General features: G+C 38.2%; 1 protein-coding gene across 13 annotated transcripts in view; it reads left to right on the top strand.

The window, feature by feature from the left end:
• Positions 1–16: 16 nt before the first annotated feature.
• ATG13 (autophagy related 13) overlaps positions 17–18,334 on the top strand; it is a 40,328-nt gene continuing 22,010 nt past the window's right edge. For 4 of the 13 annotated variants that reach the window (XM_033119891.1, XM_033119889.1, XM_033119885.1 and 1 more), the window contains exons 1-2: positions 17–619; positions 974–1,089. The gene's annotated coding sequence lies outside the window, so the exon portion shown is untranslated. The remainder of the gene's footprint in view (positions 620–973; positions 1,090–18,334) is intronic. The other 9 variants (XM_033119892.1, XM_033119887.1, XM_033119884.1 and 6 more) reach the window with 7 other exon arrangements.

The following is an 18,334-nucleotide window of genomic DNA, read 5'->3' as shown; positions in this document are numbered from 1 at the left end:
CCCACGCCGCGTCCTCACTGCCGCTGTCGCAGCGACCTGCGGTTCGCCGGGGCACATTCCACACGCAGCCCAAACGTTCTCGCTGTTTCAAAGACCCCCCTCTTGACGCCTTTCTTTTTTTTAAGGCACTTTAAACAATTGGCCAGAAAGACTTCCATAGAAAGGCAATCAACTTTTATGGGAATCTCGAAGAGGAAAGAGAGTAAATAGGACGTTCCTGTGCAGCGAAAGTGCGGTTGACGTTACACAGCTGTATTTCCCCCGTAGCCCTCTTCTTCCCCCGCCTACACCGAAGCGGATGAAAACAAACACTAACGATGGCGGCGCCGGGAAGCGACCGGCTGCTGGGGTTAAGGCAGGAGTGATCGCTTGAGCTGCGAAGAGACCCTTGAAGAGCTCCGGTCGACGTGAGTGCGACAACTCGCTCAGTCCTGAGAGCGAGACACCCAGGGCCTGCGAGCCACGAGCCTTCTGTGCCGTGAATTATCTGCCTGCGACCCGTGCTGTCACTGCAGCTCCGGAGCGCGGAACCCTCAGCCAGGAGGCGCAGCCGGCCGGCCCCAGGCCCCGGCCTTCGTAATGAGAGCCCCGAACCACTCTCTGTGTCGCAGCTTCGCAGGTACTAACTTTAGAGGGAATACCCCCACATCTCTCGTCGCCCCCGGGTGGGAGGCTATGGATCTGCGGCCTGTCGGGTCCCTCTTTGGGAAGCTGAAGCCGACTAGCCGCAGTTCAGTCCCATGAGCTTTGGGAAGTCGGGTTGGTGTAGGCCTCTTTGGCCCTTGATTGTTCCCAGTCTTTACAGAGATCCCCAGAGCTTTCGTCTTTACTTTCTCTGTTCTTGGGTTAAGTCCTAAGGCTTTTTGGAGATAATTTGTAGGTCCATAACTCTGGGGTTGGGTACAAGCCTGAGTGAGGTAGGTTTTAATTCAGTCAAGATCTGTTGAGTGCCAAATATGTACTCCGCGTGTAGGTGAGGGTGACTGTTGACTAGTGAAAAAAGGGACCCAAGGTTCACGGCTATCTTCTTACTGGCAGTGGAACGACTCGTGGAAACCTACGATCCATTCTCATTAAATAAATCTCTGGGTAAGTGGCTAAGCACCTTCTTGGGTTCATCACTAACTCATGTCAGTTTTCACTTGCCCAGTCAATTAGTTCCCAGTTTGCCGGGTCAATTCAGCTTAGCATTTCACTTTCACTTTCAGTGTTTCTTCCCCTTCTGTCCATCCCACCATCAGAGAGAGAGAGAGGAGAGAGAGAGAGAGAGAGAGAGAGAGAGAGAGAGAGGAGAGAGAGAGAGAGAGAGAGAGAGAGAGAGAGAGAAGAGAGAGAGAGATTATAAATGAATGAATATGAAAGGAATAAAGTACCTATTTTCTCATTATGCTTAGTTTAAAACTCATCTCCTAAGGTGGTAGAATTTATTGAATACATTCAATGGAAGATGTGCAATAATAAAAAACAACAGAATCTCCCTTTACACTAAATTAAATTAAGGGTTTTTTCTGTGTGTTGTTTTTTGAGTGTGCTTTTCGTGTGTAGATAATGTGGCTCTAACTAAATTACACATTTTTTTTTGTTTCCAACTCCCATTTTTCAGCTGAGCAGAAGTCATAAATGCTTGTGGAATGGAATCCTGAGTTAATATTTTTAATACACAGTGGATGAGGAATAAGTGCTGAAGCAAGTGTTACATAGCAAGAGGCATGTAGTTAATTCATGTGCTATTTTCAAATTGTACCCTTTTGGGTATAAAATTAAGAAGGCTATAGCAACTTTTGAGATTTACATTTCATAAATATTGCAAGCCACTGGGTTTTCCATGACTGTACTTAACAGTTCTTATTGTATACTGTATTTTTTCCTCAAGAGTGGTTATTAAAATTGAAGCAAAAACTGTAGATCTTCAGCTACTAAACACTCCAAATTATGGCATTTTATTTAAGAACTAAATCAGCTGGACACAGTGGAGTCCTACCATAAAAGCATACTGGAATTGCACTGTATGGAAGTGGGAGCAATAAATTTTTTTTTCCATTGTCTTTTCTGCCCCCATCCACCTAACTGTATTCGCTTATGACCTCCAAGACTCAGAGCAGGGTGTCCATAGAATAAATGCGAAAAATAGCCTAAGACTTAACTTTCGAGCTTCCAAAGACCCACGTCCTACTATGTGACTGATTTCTCAAGGTTAATTTTGACTAGGCAGAAAATGCTCCCATTGTAGAATTTATTGCACCCACTCAATAAGGTGCATTCCCAATACTCTGCAATTATATTTTGCTCAAGTGGGAGTAGAAGGTATTTATTTCGAAATCTTTATCTGGAGAGAAGTTTTAATCTTAGTAATGCCTAGAAATCCCTCAAACTTCATTTTAAAATATTTATTTCCTTTTAAAATACTTTTTACTTCATAATAGAGGAGATGGATAATTATATGCATAACACTGGACTGGCTAGATTCAGAGATGAAGAGTGTAATTAAAAAATTTCTCACTTAAGTTTTTTTTTTTTTTTTTTAATGGAAGAAAAGTATAGAGACTCACTGATGAAGAAATGCAGGGTGTTCAGCTAATACTTGAGCTACCATATTGCTTAAGACTTTTTGACTCGTACTTTGACTTGAGAGTCTTAAAGTATATACACTTGACTAAAAGTTTATTCTTGAACAAAGCTTACCTAAACTTTAGGTGTGGATGGTTTGGAAGTAATTTCCAACTTGAGGTGTTGAGCTGAGTAAGATGAATTTCCATAAGGCATCATTTTTTCCTGTATATTTAATAGAGGAAAGGGTGCGTGGGGTTGCTGGTCCTTGCTTCCTCTGTCAATTGTGGAGACCAGTAAAAACTGCAAGTAGTCCCTAATAGGATAAAGGCAGTGTAGCCAGGAATAATGCAAAGGAGGTTATCTCATCCTTGTTGCCGAAGGGGAAATGAGGAAATTTTTCTTAAGGTTGGGTTTTAAATCTTAAAAGGATTTTAAATCTTTAAAGGGATGTAAAATTAATTTTAAATCTTTAAAAGAATTTTAAATACTTAAAGGGATTTAAGATTAAATTTAATTAGTTGTTTTTAAGTGTAGAGTAAATGTGGGCTAGTTTATTAGTGAAATCCTCTAAATGCCAGTGTAGGTGGCACAGGAAATTTGTCTTGCCCTTGTTGGAGCCCCCATCTGCCCTTGGTTACAAAAGAAGTAATAAGATTGTGAACCACCACTACTTAGAAAAGCAACTCAATTAACATACATAGTAGACTGTCATCAATCATATTTTCACAGTAAAAGTAAAGGTAAATAAACTATAGAAGTGATAACTTCGTATTATTGTTATTTTGGAAAATGCTACTTTCACTTTTGACTTGATTCATAGAAATGTGAAAGAAATACAGAGTCAAAATCATTTTATATTCTTTTCAGTTTTAAGGTTCCTTCCCGTTCCACAATTCTTTCTGTATTGCCCACAGCTATTAGGTTATTAGGAGAGAGATTATGTTGAGAAATATTTGTTGAGATTTAGATGTCCTGTTTTAAAAATAAGCTTAAGGGTGTTTTTGCCCCTTAATCTATTTCTGTTGGAATTTTCAAGAAACTAGATATTGGCCTTATTCTTTGGACTGGTTTTTAAATTGTTCCTAGTTAATTAAGCATGGCTTTTATCTTAATTCCCACCTCCCATTTTCTTTGGTTTATTTTTATTTTACTTTCTGGTTTCTTAAACTGAATACTTATTTAAGTCTTTTTTAATTACAAAGACATTTAAGGATATAAATTTTCCTCTGAATTCTCCTTTTACTGTATCCCATTTGTTTTGTTGTCAAATATTCTGCATTTTGTTAAGTTCTAGATAATTTGTAACTTTGGTTTTTATTTCAGTGTTTATAATAAAATCTTAATGTGTATGTGGTTAACTTTTATTGTATATTTCTAATGTATTGGATTATGGGCAACAACATCTTAGAAACATTTTTTTAATGGTGGAGAGCATGATAAATCTATAGGGTCCCTTGAACCTGAAAGAATAATGTGAAAGGTAGAGTTGGATAGCTAAGAGCTTTATTGAGCATCTCATATGTGGCTAGTACTTTTTACAGAAACCATCTCATTTACTCCTCACCACAATCCTACGAAGTAGGTATCATTATTTATCAACATTTAACAAAAAAGGAATGTGAGCTACAGAAAGACCGAGTGACTTGCCCTATGCCACTACATGTATATTAGACTGGTTTTATTCAGATCCTCTGTATTTTTGTATATATCTATTTGAGTTCTCAAATAGGTCAAATAGATATGTTGAATCTTCAGGTATTGTTTTGGTTTTATCAAGCCTTCCTCATATCTCTAGGAATTTTTGCTTCATGTATTTTATTGCTATATTTCTTATATATAAAGGTTTATGGCCATTATATTTTCAGAGATTATCATTTCTCGGTATCCCTTTTAATCTAATTTCATCACTTTTGGCCTGGAATTCTGTTATAAATATTGCCACTTCTGCTTTCTTTCTTTCGTCTTCCTCTTTTTTTAAACTGAGTATATCACTTACTTCTTTATTTTCAAAACTTTCTTTGTAACTCTTTTAGGTAGGAAGGTGATTTCAATTGCTTAAACTTTTCTAATTTGCTTCTCGTTTGTCTACAAAGAACTTGCTAAATGGAAAAAAGGATTTTTATAATTTAATAATAAGTCTGATGCCTGAAAGTGGGGAAATTACTGTTTTGTTCTGTTTGCACTTGAACTTCTACTTAACTATTTTTTCTTGTTAACTGTTCCTAATTTATCATATTGAACTTTTTAAACCTGAACCTAAGACGTTAAAAAACTCTATGTTAAAAATTGGAAAACATAGAAATTATTTTTGCAGCAGTTGATGTTAACTTCCCAGTTTTAAGGGCTGGAGATATTATCTAGAGCCATTTTTACACAATCTCTTGCCAATTATTCAGTTTCTTTGAAATTATTTGCCCTTTCCTTCATTTTTTTGACAATGCCACCTTAATCCATTGTGTAAATAATCCCACATTAATTCAGTAATGGTGGGATTACTGAAATAGCTTCCAAACTGGTCTCTCTGCTTCTAGACCCTTTACTTCATCTCTCCCTCTCTATATTCAAATTGGTGTCCCTAAATCTTCACCTACAGGAGAATCTACATTGACTCCCTATTAATCTAATAGAGTCTCTTTCATTCACTTTCATGACTCCCTAAGTAATCTGGCCAGACCATACTTATCCACTTTATTTATCTATCTTTACTTCTTTGGGTCATTTGGATTTGTCTCTATGAATGCCTAGTTTATTTTGCTATGTGCCAGATATTGTATATAAAAGTGTAGAGATAATTTGCAGGCTAGGATATTATTTTCTTCCAGAATGAAATCATGTATTTTGCTGGCACAGGCTAAAGGCAGCTTTTATCCCACATTGTTGAAGCTGAGAGACGTTTTTAAACTTTCATAATAAAAAATTTTTGAAAGTTAGCTTAAAGTCATACAGATTACAACTACATTTAATTGTTTTCTGAGACAAAAAATAATCCACTATTTTTATAAATTAAAAAATAGCATATTTATTTGTGTTGTATATTATGTATTAAAAGGGAAAGGAGGAACAGAGACGGACTGTGAAAACAAAGAAATACTTAGAGAAAAAGGAAAAGAAGACCCATGTATAATATCTGTACTCTCTCTTTTATGTATTTAACGAGTTCACAAGTAAGCATATTTCTTCTTAGCTTGCCCACTCTTCTATCTCAGATGTGTAGTCTATTGTCTTGTTCTTTTGAGTTCTTGGTGTTTTATTTCCATGTACAGGTCTGTAAATTTTTTTTTTAAACTTTTATTTATTTTAAGAGTCTTTTTCCAGGACCCATCATCTCCAAGTCAAGTAATTGTTTCAACCTAGTTGTGGAGGGCGCAGCTCACAGAGGCCCATGTGGGGATCGAACCCGCAACCGTGTTGTTAAGAGCACTGCTCTCTAACCAACCGAGCTAACCGGCCACCCCCAGTCTGTAAATTCTTAAATTATGAATTCATCTAGCTAAAAGTTAGGAGGAAGTGTTGAGTGTGGCCAGGAAGCATGCTCTTGATGCAAGACTGTGAAACCTTCTCCCCAGGCTCTTTCAGGCATGCTTCTCCCTGTTTCTAGGGGTTTCAGTGGTTTTGGACCACTTTTTACATTAATTTCTTGGGTTTTGGTTTCTTTACCATGCATGTAGGTAGTGTACTTTTGGATCTTACATCTCTGTACTTTACTGACTTAGGCTTTTTAAGTTTTGAGAATGATTTGCCTACCTCCACACTTTGCCATGATAAATGGCAAATCTCTTTATTGATTCTGTAGGAGTCTTCTGGCTTCTGTGATCAAGGAGCACTTGGCTCTGGGGTTTTATGTAGGGACTGGGTTTCTACCTGCTTGTAAGATTAAGGTCCTGCCCCTCCCCCCCCCTCTTATTCTCGTGTCTCTTGTTCATTCAAAGGACCTGGCCTTGCTCTCCATAGGCCTCAGCTGCCTGGCGTCACATTTCTCATGCCTGTGGCTTTCACTTACCTTTTTTCTGGAACCTGGGATTTCTCAATATTTCTGTTTCAGCTGTGGATCAGAACCTTTGTATTGTCATATTTTTTCTGCATTTTTATGTACTCGTAGGTGGGGAGGATGACATCCTTTCAGTCCACCTTCTTCTTCTTCTTTTTTTTTTAATTGGGGAAGGGCAACAGGACTTTATTGGGGAACAGTGTGTACTTCCAGGACTTTTTTCCAAGTCAAGTTGTTGTCCTTTCAATCTTAGTTGTGGAGGGTGCAGTTCAGCTTCAAGTTGTTGTCCTTTCAGTCTTAGTTGTGGAGGGTGCAGCTCAGCTCCAGGTCCAGTTGCAGGGGGCGCAGCCCACCATCCCTTGCAGGAGTCGAACTGGCAACCTTGTGGTTGAGAGCCCACTGACCCATGTGGGAATCGAACCGGCAGCCTTCGGAGTTAGGAGCATGGAGCTCCAACCGCCTGAGCCACCGGGCTGGCCCCATCAGTCCACCTTCTTGTTGGGTGTTCCTCTTATGTTTATCATGGCACAGTGAGTTGAACTCTTTGCCTATTTACTCTAAGGCAAGGATATCCTGCGAAGGGATCTTGGAAGTATGGCCAGAGCATTCATTCAGATATTGGAAAAATTGTATTAGAAATAGGTCCACCGGGAGACCTAATTTGGAAAACTTGTATGCTGGGTGAAAATTAGTTAAGTTCTCCACCCTTATTTATTTATCTTTACCCATCCCTTTGATGAGAATGGAGTTTGTTAATTAAAAACAATTTTTTGAAAAATGTCAGATTTGACCAAAAATTGTAAGACTATTCCAGTGAACTCTCACGTATTCTTCACCTAGATTCATGCATTATTCACTGTTTGCCACATTGCTCTACTTTTCTCTCTATGTATCATATACTGTATAATACAAGATCTATAATATAGATCTTTTTTTTTTTTTTTTTGCTGGACTGGTGAAAAGTTACTTGTATCTTTTAAGAACAGAACATGGGCCAAGTGTAATTGTATCAAATTCAAGAACTTTAACACTGATGCAATAATGTTACCTAGTATCTTATATAGTCAGTATTCGAATGTTGCCAGTTGTTTCAATACTATCTTTTATAGCAACATTTTTTTAAAGTCAGAATCAAACATAGCATTTAGTTATCATACTTCTTTAATCACCTTTATTTTAAAACAGTTCTTCAACCTTTGTTTTTCTGTCTTACGATTGACATTTTTGAACAGTACGAGCTCATTAGTTTGTAAAATGTCTTTAAATTTAAGCTCATCCGATTGCTTCTTCATGGTTAGATTCAGATTATACAAGTTTAGCATGAATGCTACATAAGTAATATATCTTCTCACTACATCGTATCAAGAGGGGTATATCATTTTTTTCTCCCGTTGATATATTTCTTTGATTACTTTGCTAAGATTGTGTCTACCAGACTTCCCTTTGTAATTAATAAGTAATCTGTGGGAAGATTGTGTAAATACCTTATTTGCCAACAAACTTTCACCTAGTGGTTTTATCATAGTTCTGTTATTCTACAATGTACTAATTGGCAACCTACTGTAAAGAAGTATTTAACCTTCTCCCCGATTTATTGTACAGCCGTCTTTGAAACCAGTGTTGGGGGAAATGTGAAAATCTTTGCTATAGAAAAAAATGACTATGGTGAGAAAAGATTGTCTCTGTTCTACTACTGTTAGCTGGAGAAGCAAATGTAAAATTGTGAGTTTTAATTTCAGTGCTCCCCAGACTTACATATTCTTGCATGATAAACATGCATTTAAAAGCACTTTATCGGTACAAAGTGTTATTTAAATGCTTACCAATCTTGAAAATAATGTTTGTGCTGAGCATTTGTCAGCAACCTTGTTTTTTTAATTGCAGACAAAATATCCTATTATCTTTGTAATAGTTTTGAGGTTATATGTTGTAGTTTGTGTGAATAGAAACAGGCATTATATATAAATATGAAAACAATATTGTTAATATGCCAGGAGCTGTTATTCAAAACAAATGAATTTGGTTAATAATATTCATCCTGAAAATAAATCAAGGAAATGTTATCTCTTCAGTATTAAATTAGATCCATATATAAATTTGCTTTTTAAAAAAATGAAGTTTATCAAAAGAATTAGAAGACAAGCCACAGACTGAGAAAAAATATTTGCAAAAGACACATCTGATAAAAGACCATCATCCTCATAGATACAGACAACAGAATGGTGATTACCAGAGGGGAAGGGGCGTCAAATATATGGTGATGGGAAAAGACTAGACTTTGGGTGGTGAGCACACAGTATACAGATGTTGTATTATATAGTTCTACCTCAGAAATTTATATAATCTTATTAACCAGTGTCACCCCAGTATATTTAATTTAAAAAATTGAAATAAAGACTTGTATCTGAAACATACAAAGAGCTGTTAAAACACAATAATACAACAAACAACCCAATTAAAAAATGGGCCAAAGACCTTAACAGATACCTCATTGAAGCTATAGGAGTGGCAAAGAAGCATATGAAAAGATACTTAGCATCGCATGTCATTAGTGAAATACAAATTAAAATAACGAGATATCACCGCGCACCTATTAGAATGGCCAAAATCCAAAACCTTGACCACCAAATGCAGTGGAGGGTGTGGAGCAACAGGGCCTCTCATTCAGTGCGGGGGGGCAGGGGGGGGAATGGCAAATAAATATACAGCCACTTGAGGAGACAGTTGGAAGGTTTCTGACAAAACTAAACATACTCTTCCCACATGGTTCAGCAATGGCTCTCCTTGGTATTTACCCAAGGAGTGGTATTTTCCTAAGGAGTGGAAAACTTGCCCCAGCACGAGATCGGAGTCTCCTCTGGAGAAATTCAGTGTCCTCGGAAAAACCTCTGTATCCTGACACTTGGAGTTTTTTTCCAGTTGAAGGGGGTTGGGGGCAGCTTGTTCCTGATGACCCTCTGTGAGCTCCACCCATTTACCAGCCTCACTCAAAATGCCCTGAGTTTCTTTTTGGTTCCTCATGCTCAAGTGTGAATGAGATCACCAAGGATCACCAGTCACTTGACGAACACCTCTAACGTGGCTGCCAGTGTTTTTCAAGCCCAATGAAGGAGGGGGCTCCAGAGGTGGGAGTGGGAATGTCTCATATAGACTTTGATAACTGAAGTCCAGTAAGTTTTTGATTCAATGTTTCTGAACAGTTAATGCATGTCCAGTGTTCTAAACTTAGGGAGGAAGGGCAGTGCTGGCCTGAGTGGGTTCCTGAAGGGGGTGTGGGGCCCGGAGTGAGGTCTGTTTCTTCTGTGGGCTTCCAGATCATCCTCCTGTCCAGCCCTATCTGCCACCTCACTTGAGATATTTGGTGCCTGTAATTCCTTAGCGTTTCTTGGGCTCTGTGCTTCCGAGGAACTTGCTGCGTTTAGCGTTTCCCCCTCTGGTGGCTTGGATATCAGTGCTGCTCTGCTCAGTTAGCTATTTCTTCTGCTTTCCATCTTCCAGAACTTTGATGTTACTATCTCCATGCCTGTTTCCTGTCTGTGTTTGTATGCTTTTTAAGCACCGTTCTCGTCATTTCAATGTTACAGGGACGAGCAGAAGTGAACATTGAGACCTTTATACTTAACCAGTCTGTTCACTTTCCTCCCAATATTTTATTGACATCTTTCATTTGGTTATTTCCTCTTCTGGGTTTCTTTATAGCTTTTGTATTTCTGTTCTTTTGATTGGGGATTGGGAAGTTGAGATAAATGTTTTTTATCTGCCTGTGTAAGTAGAACTCATGTTTTTTTCATCTGAACTTAGCATTTCAATGTGAAAGTAAGTAAAAGATTTAGAGAACTTGCCTATCTAGTATCCAATTAACCTTAGCTAATTATCTTACTTGCCCTTGAGCAGTGTTGTACTCTTCTGTCTGGTATTTGGATATTGGTGATTATCTACATCCATTACATGGCAATGGGAGAATTTGTTTAATGTTATCTTTTTGTTGTTGTGTTAAAATACAAATAACAAAGTTTACCACCTTAACCATTTTTAGTGTGCAGTTCAGTGGTATTACATACATTCACATTGCTGTGCAGCCGTCACCACCATGCATCCCCATAGCTCTTTTCATCTTGTATAACTGAAACTCTAGTACTATAAAGGGTTTATTAAACAATAACTCCCCATTTTCTCCTCCCCACAATGCCTGGCAACAACCATTATACTTTCCGTCTCTATGATTTTGACTTCTGTAAGTACCTCTTAGAAGTAGAATCATACAGTATTTGTCTCTTTGTGACTGGCTTATTTCACTTAGCATAATGTCCTCAAGATTCATCCATATTCTAGTATGTGTCAGAATTTCCTTCCTTTTCAAGGCTGAGTAGTATTCCATTGTATGTACATACCACATTTTATCCATTATGTTTTCAGATAATTGTTTTAAAACATTTTAACATGGTATAAGTCTATATGTTCTAAACACTTGGGAACCTCAAAGACTTATTTGTTATGAATTAATGAAAATGATGTGCAAGGAATGTTGTTAAATTGAAATTGTTATTCAAGGCCCAGTAAACCATTTTTGTTTTTTGTTAATTGTCTTAAGTCTTGAAGAAAGGTCTTGATTAAATGAGGTTATTAAACAAGAAAAGCTACAAGTAGTGAGTCCGGGGAAAATAGGTGTTGAAGCTTGAAGAGATAGCAATATTTGTGGGAAGCATTATGATGTATAAATGTTTTTTTGACCTACTTAAACCATTTTAGGAAAAGTGACAATAAAATTAATCAAATATATGTGGGTGGGAACCACATAGAATTTTTTGTAAATATAATATCTGAGATTATACATAGTAATTGGGTTAGGTCCCTAGGGCAAAAAATTTAATAAAGAAGGTAGTAACAGTGTTTCCCCGAAAATAAGACCTAACCGGAACATAAGCCCTAGCATGATATTTCAGGATGACATCCCCTGAGCATAAGCCCTAATGCGTCTTTTAGAGCAAACCTTAATACAAGACCCGGTCTTATTTTTGGGGAAACATAGCAGTAGCTGTGATGAACTTACATATTCAGTATATGATCCAGAAAGGGACAAGAAATGTGAAAGCTTGCAGAATTTGCTGCGACATCACTGAGAGACTAGAATGCTAAGAGGTAAAATGGCCTTGACTTGAACTAAATGGTAACCAAAAAGCCCTACTTGGGCTTAGTCCTCTAGCAGCTGATGAATAGTAGCCTTGAAACCCCTGCCATCGGGGGTCTCCACGCTTAATGTACATCGTCATTTTGTCAATTATAAAATGTTGGTGACCGGGGGCAGTGGTCTGCAAGTCTAAAGAAAAGAAAGTCAAATACATTGTCTGGCAAGAAGGCTCTCTAGACTCTTGGCAAAATTCAAACCTGCTTGCCCCTGGAGTAGAGAAGGATCTATGAAGCTCCTAGTGGGTTGATGCGATTTTAGCTTCCTGCAATGCTCTCCTTTTAGGAAGGGCAGTGTGTTGATTGCTTCTCATTTGTCTACTTGGCAGTTTTATTTCTCAATGAATTGGATTTATGGTTAAAAGCTGTCTCTTATAACTGAAGTTGTTCCTAAAACCTTGACTGAATTAATAAAATTAGTTTCCTGAGCATGTACTTTCACGGACTAGACCCTAGTTCAGGATTATTTGCTATTTTCAGTGACCAAGATCTTACCAGAAAGTGCCAGCAAGCCTCTGATTACCTTTTCAAAGTCATTTCACTTATTTTCCCTGCTAATTTTCATGGAGTCTTGAAATACAGACTGAGTTGTTTGCCAAAAGTTCTGGAGCAGTGGAGCAACATGATGGTATACTGCTTTAATAGGATTAGCCTTTGAGCAGTTTGCCTGAGGCTTACAATATAATCTAGAAGATGCTACTGAGGGAAATTTACTTACAACCTCTTAGGTTCAGTAGCAGGGGGCCTCAAATTAAACTGGCAAAAGACAGATTAGCAAGAGAAAAGACAGCTTATTAACGCCTGCAAAGTGTATACCACAGAACTGCGCGGTGATGAATTACTCAACAGATGGGTTAGAATTTGGAACTTACATGCCTGACTTAGTAGGAGAAAGGAGCAGGGAGAAAAGGCTTTTATGGAAAGAACAAATATGTTTCTTTAGGAAAGACAAGTAGGTCTTTAGGAGAACAAATGGTAGATAAGAAAGTTTGTGGTAATAATAGTTTATGTAGGTATATCTTCATGGCCGTGAAACTCCTCCAGAGAGGGAATTATGGTGGGTTTTTCTCTTGGTCTCTCTTCTGGGAGTAGAAGCCAACCTGTAATGGGAATTTGTGGCCGTCCTCATTTCTCACAAGTTTCTGCTTTTAGTTAGATAAGGGAAGCTCCGAGAAGGTTTCTACATCTGTTGAATCTCAAATGTCTTCATCCTAAAATAATCTTTATGCCATAGCAGCTTATTTTGGGATGGCACACCCTGATCCCCTTCAAAGGTAAAGTAACGAACCAAGTGAATCTCTTCCAAATAAGAAATGAGACCCGGGTAAGGTAGTATCTATTGAAATGAATATGCAGCAAACATAAAGGATTTTGTATAGGCAAGAGTTTGAAGGATTTAGTAACTGGCTAGTATAGTAAAGGGCAGAAAAAAGCAAAGAATTCAATTGTAGATCTTTTTTCATGTTTGTACCAAATTTCCCTTATTATTCCTTGGAGCACTCAAAGAAGGAATTCTGCAAAGAGCAAACCACAGGATAAACTTTATGTTAACCTGAAGTGAAAAAGCTGAAACGAGAGGAAACGTGTTTATTTGGGATCAAAGAACTACAACTCAGGGAGCACAGATTCTGGCAGAAACCCAAACTGTGGCCTGATGACAGGGTGAAAGCAGTGTTTTTATGAGAAAAAGGAAAGGAATAATTACATGAAAAGAAGAAAAAAAATTCCTCTTGGTGCTGACAGGCTGAGCCACTCTTAGCTATAGATGATTGGTTACTGATTCTATCTCCAGATAGAAAGTCCGTGATAATCAATCCTTGTGATTAGTATGTCAGCTTTTTTGCTGACTTTAAAAACAGTGTTTATAAAACAATTGTGATTTAGCTCAGTCCAAAGGTTTGACCTAGTTGAAAGTTTCAAGGAGCAAGATGAACAGTGCAGTTCCTTTGGAATGGTTTCTCCAGCTCCATTTAAATATGGCTCCATTTATGTCATGTTTCACACATACTGTAAAAAATGATAAATTAGGCCCTAAGGGAAGCTCTGTATGCCTGAGCGGTAACTTTTTCCCCAGTGGAGACCTCACCCCTTTTGGCTCAATCACATTCTAGTGACATATCCTTGTAGTGTTTCCAGGGGTCCAAGAAGTCGGGAGTCATTGTGCCACTATAACGTCTGCATTGGTAGACGCTCTGGTGGGGGGAACACAATTCCCCACTTGAGCATAAACTACGAGCGTCACAGTCCCGCGCTCGCTCTTCTTACCTCAGATCCTCGCAGCGTTGCCGCAGAGCCGGGAGCTGTTTAGCCCTAAAAGGCGTTTTAATTTTTTAACATTTGTTGGTGTTCTTCTTAACCAGAATTAGGAAGGTCTGAGGGGAGTACATGTTTTAAGTGCTGTCAACATACAAATGATAGGCCCCCAAAGGCAAGTCCTTTATCATTTGGATCACTTCAGGCTTTCACCTGTTCTCCATCACGCTGGACTCCCTGTGGTATCTTATTCTGACAGTTACTGCTGCTTCTCACAGGTGTTTCGTTTCTCCTTCGTTGGTTTCTTCCCCCTCCCTATAAATTCACTCAGATATCCCTGTCCTATGGGAAAAGCCTTTTAACAGAACAGCCTGAGCCCTTTTCTGTCTAACTTCTCAGAAATAGCTGAGTCCTTTCCTCACTACCACTCTAAGAAACCATCCTTTCAAAGGTCATTGGGCACACAACGCTACATCCAGTGGCCTTTTTCTCCCCTTTTGAGGATGTAGAAAAGCAGAATATGTCACCCCAAAATATGCCTCTTTGACATAAAAATTATTTTGAGCTGAAGGCAATTAAGCAGCAGCAAATGCAGGAAAACCTCTCTCTACTCCCCCCCCTTTCTGCGTGAAGGCAGAATGTAGTCTCCTTTCACTGGAGACAGACTCCTGTTAGCGCAGGGAAGGCACCCGAGGAATCAAGGAATCGACAAACACCTTACTCTATCAGGCTCCTCCCGTATGCAGACCTTCCCACAGTTTGTGGCCCTTAATGCCTAGAACTGCTTCTGTCCTGTCCTTTCCCTACAGATGTGTTGTTCTTGGTGGCTAGTCCTGTATAAGGTGCAGTGCTAAGCCACCACAGGAGTTATTGAACTTAATGTTTCTCCTGTGTGATTTGTGCCGCACATGTTCCAAAGCTGTTTTTCTCCTGTTAGTTTGTCTTTTTGTTAGAGCCCCATGGTAAAGTTTTGCCTCCTCCACAAGAACTTTATATTGTTTGGCCATCCTTTCAATCTTGAAAGTTTTGTTTCCCTTCGATTTCAGTGAAAACTGCTCAGAAATCATTTTGCTTCCTATTTGTATGATTAGTTCTTGCATGTCTCTTTATGATTCTTTTATGCAGATATTACCCTAGGGTCTTTGTTATTTTCTTTTTTCTATTCCTTGGTGATTTCGTTTACTGCTATAGTTTTAACTGTGTCTTCTTTTTTAGAATATCCACTTCTGTCTCCTTTAACCTCAGTCTTACCTTTTCCATTAGTTCAGACTTGGCATTTTCAGACAGGTCTTCGGGTGTTTCTAATTCAGCCTATTAAAACTGGCTAAAAATAATGAACCTCCACCCCAAACTTAAACCACATATAGAAATTAATTTGCAATGGTCATGAATCTAAATGTGAAAGATAAACAGTAATGCTTCTAGGAGAAAATGTATTTTCATGACTTTGAGATCAAAAAAATTATTAGGACACAAAAAAGGGCTAACCATCAAAGGAAAAATTAATGAATTGGACTTATTAAAATCAAGAACCTTTGATCTTCAAAGGACTCCATTAGGGGCTACTACTCAGCAATAAAAAGAAATGAACTATCGACAAAGAACACAACATGGATGAATCTCAAAATAATTATACTGAGTGAAAGAAGTCAAACAAAGCATACGTGTTATATGATTTAATTTCTGTAAGACTCTAGAAAATGCAGGTAGCAATCATAGTGATAAGCAGATCGGAGGTTGTGTAAGCATGGGGGAGCTGAGGAGGGGCTGGAGGGAGAGATGACGAAAGAACATGAGGAGACTTTGGCGAGAAATGGGCGTGTTTGCTATTTTGTGGTGATGGTTTTACAGTTATAAACACATGTCAAAACTTATCAAATCTTACACTTGCAATATATTTATTGTCAGTTATACCTCAAAAAATGCTGTTTTTAACGTGGAAATAAACAAAGACCACCCAAATGAGAAAGGCTATTTGTTCAGAGCTTATGGCAGAGACTTACTTGAAGGCAGGGAGACCAGTGAGAAACTTGAGATAAAAGGGAAGGCTTCAGGTATGTTCTGATTTGGGGCTATTGGCCTGGGGAAGCTGCAGGTGGCCTAGCTACAAGTGGGGGCATCCTATGGAATTGGTTGGGGTACATTTTTGGTTTTCTCTGGTTGGTCCTAAGTTGGAAGCAGGGACAAAAATTAAGGATGCTGCTAGTTATTCATTATTTTGGTGCCAGTTTTTACAAGGATTATTGTTTGACTTCCTGCCCTAGTTGATAAGAGATAGTCTGGCTTCCTTGGCTCGTTACTGTCGGTAGTAGGCCGACTTTTTGGACTAGCTAGTGGAGATATTAGGTTGGTTTCCTGGGCTGGTTCCTGCAGGTTGTGGGTCAGAGCTCTATTTTTATAAATGTAGTCTGGCCATTGTCCATTAGTATATTCAGACTCTCATGAAAAGAAACAGAGTCCATAAGAAAGGCAAAGCACAGACCAGGAGAAGATATTTGCAGTACATATCCAACGAAGTGCCTATATTTACTATCTATATTTTTAAAACGCCTACAATTCAGTAAGAAAAATACAACTTAATTTTTTAAATGGACAACAGGCTTGAATTAGCACTTCACAAAAGAGGATATCCAAATAGCTAATAAACACGTGAAAAGGTGCTAGCAAGGGGAAATGCAGTCATCATTTAATCATTAATTGTTTAATGCAAATTAAGTGAGATACTGCCTAATCCCTACCAGGATGGCTAAAATTAAAGAAGTAGCAGTTCTAAGTGGTGTATAGATGTGGAGCAACTGGAACTTTCCTTTTTTTTTTTTTTTTTTGCAGCTGGAAATTTCATACCCTGCTGGTGGGAGTGTATATTGGTACAGATTCTGGAAAAACCATTTGACAGTGTCTAGTAAAGCTAAACATATGTATACTCTGTCACCCAACATTAATATCCCTGCTTTATGTCTGATAGCAGTGAGTATTTATGTCCACCAAAAGACTCACGCAAGAATATAACAGCTAAAAACAGACGACAACCCAAGTGTTTATCAACAATAGAATTTATAGGTAGATTGTAGTATTTTCGTAAAATGGACTGCTACATAGCATGAAAAAGAATAAACTGCTACATGTCGTATTATAAATGAACCTTACATACATAATGTTGAATAAAAGAAGCTACACACAAAAGAGTTAATACTATTTGATTCCATTTATAAGAAATTCAAAACAGACAAAACTAATCTATGACAATAGCGGTCAGAATAATGATTACCTTTTGGTGGGTATATTGACTAAGGAAACCTCACAGATTATTGGAAATGTTCTATAACTTGATCTATATTGTGGTTATAAGGGTGTATACGTATAAAAATATTGAGTTATATACCTAAGATTTGTGCATTTCACAACATGTAAGTTATAGCTCAATAAAGAACAATGTGTTGGGTTTTTTAAATACTTATATGCATTATTTCCTATTTGAATGCTCTCCTTTTGTGTACACCTTTCCTTAAAGCTAGCTCTCCCTCTGGTTTTTTGTTAACTGAAATCCTGTTAAACTTAAATCCTGTCAGCTCTTCCTTTAAATTATCTCCCATCCATACTATTTCCAAATCATGTCTGTACTAGATTTTCAGCCTTGACCAGAAGCCTGAATTATTGCCAAGGACCTAATTGGTTTCTCTGCTTTTCATACTCAAAACTGTTCTGCAGCATGCCAGCAAATCTATGTTTCTCAAGCACCATTCATGACACTAGCACTCTGTGTTACTTCCTCTCCTCCAAGGTCTTGCCGGGGCTGCCATTTCTGGTGGACCAGACACGCTAGCATTGCACTCAAGACTCGCGTGGTCTGGCCCCAGCCGGCCATATCCTCCCCCATCCACACACAGTCCTTTGGAAAACAGGAATGCTTAATAGTTCCAGACTTATTTGGCTCTGTGTTGTTCATGCTCCTATCTGGATAAATGCTGTTTTCTTCATACCAGCCCCATTTCAAACCATTTCACCCTGCGGGGGTTATGATGTGCTTGTGGAAATCCATGAACCCCCAAAATTATATCCAAACGTTTCTATGTATGCGCATTTTTCGGAAAAAGGGGCTTGTCTTGCCATTAGATTCTTAAAAGGGGTCCATACCCCACCCCCAAGTTACACTGATTTAGTGGCCTTTCGAAGGAATGTAAATTAACTCATTTTATGTTTTAACAAAGTTTTTGGCTTATTAAAACTTAGTTCTCAATATGCTGTGTCTGTAATACAACTTTTTTAAATAAATAAGTTATATTTAAAGCTCAAAGTTTCAGATTCAGATAAAATGGCTTATCCTCATCCATTTTTTTAGATCCCTAAATTTAACTCTTA

The sequence above is a fragment of the Rhinolophus ferrumequinum genome, chromosome 11, assembly GCF_004115265.2.
Source record: "Rhinolophus ferrumequinum isolate MPI-CBG mRhiFer1 chromosome 11, mRhiFer1_v1.p, whole genome shotgun sequence".
NCBI classification, from domain to species: domain Eukaryota; kingdom Metazoa; phylum Chordata; class Mammalia; order Chiroptera; family Rhinolophidae; genus Rhinolophus; species Rhinolophus ferrumequinum.
Note: the sequence above shows the minus strand (reverse complement) of the source record. Positions and strands in the feature narration are given on the sequence as shown.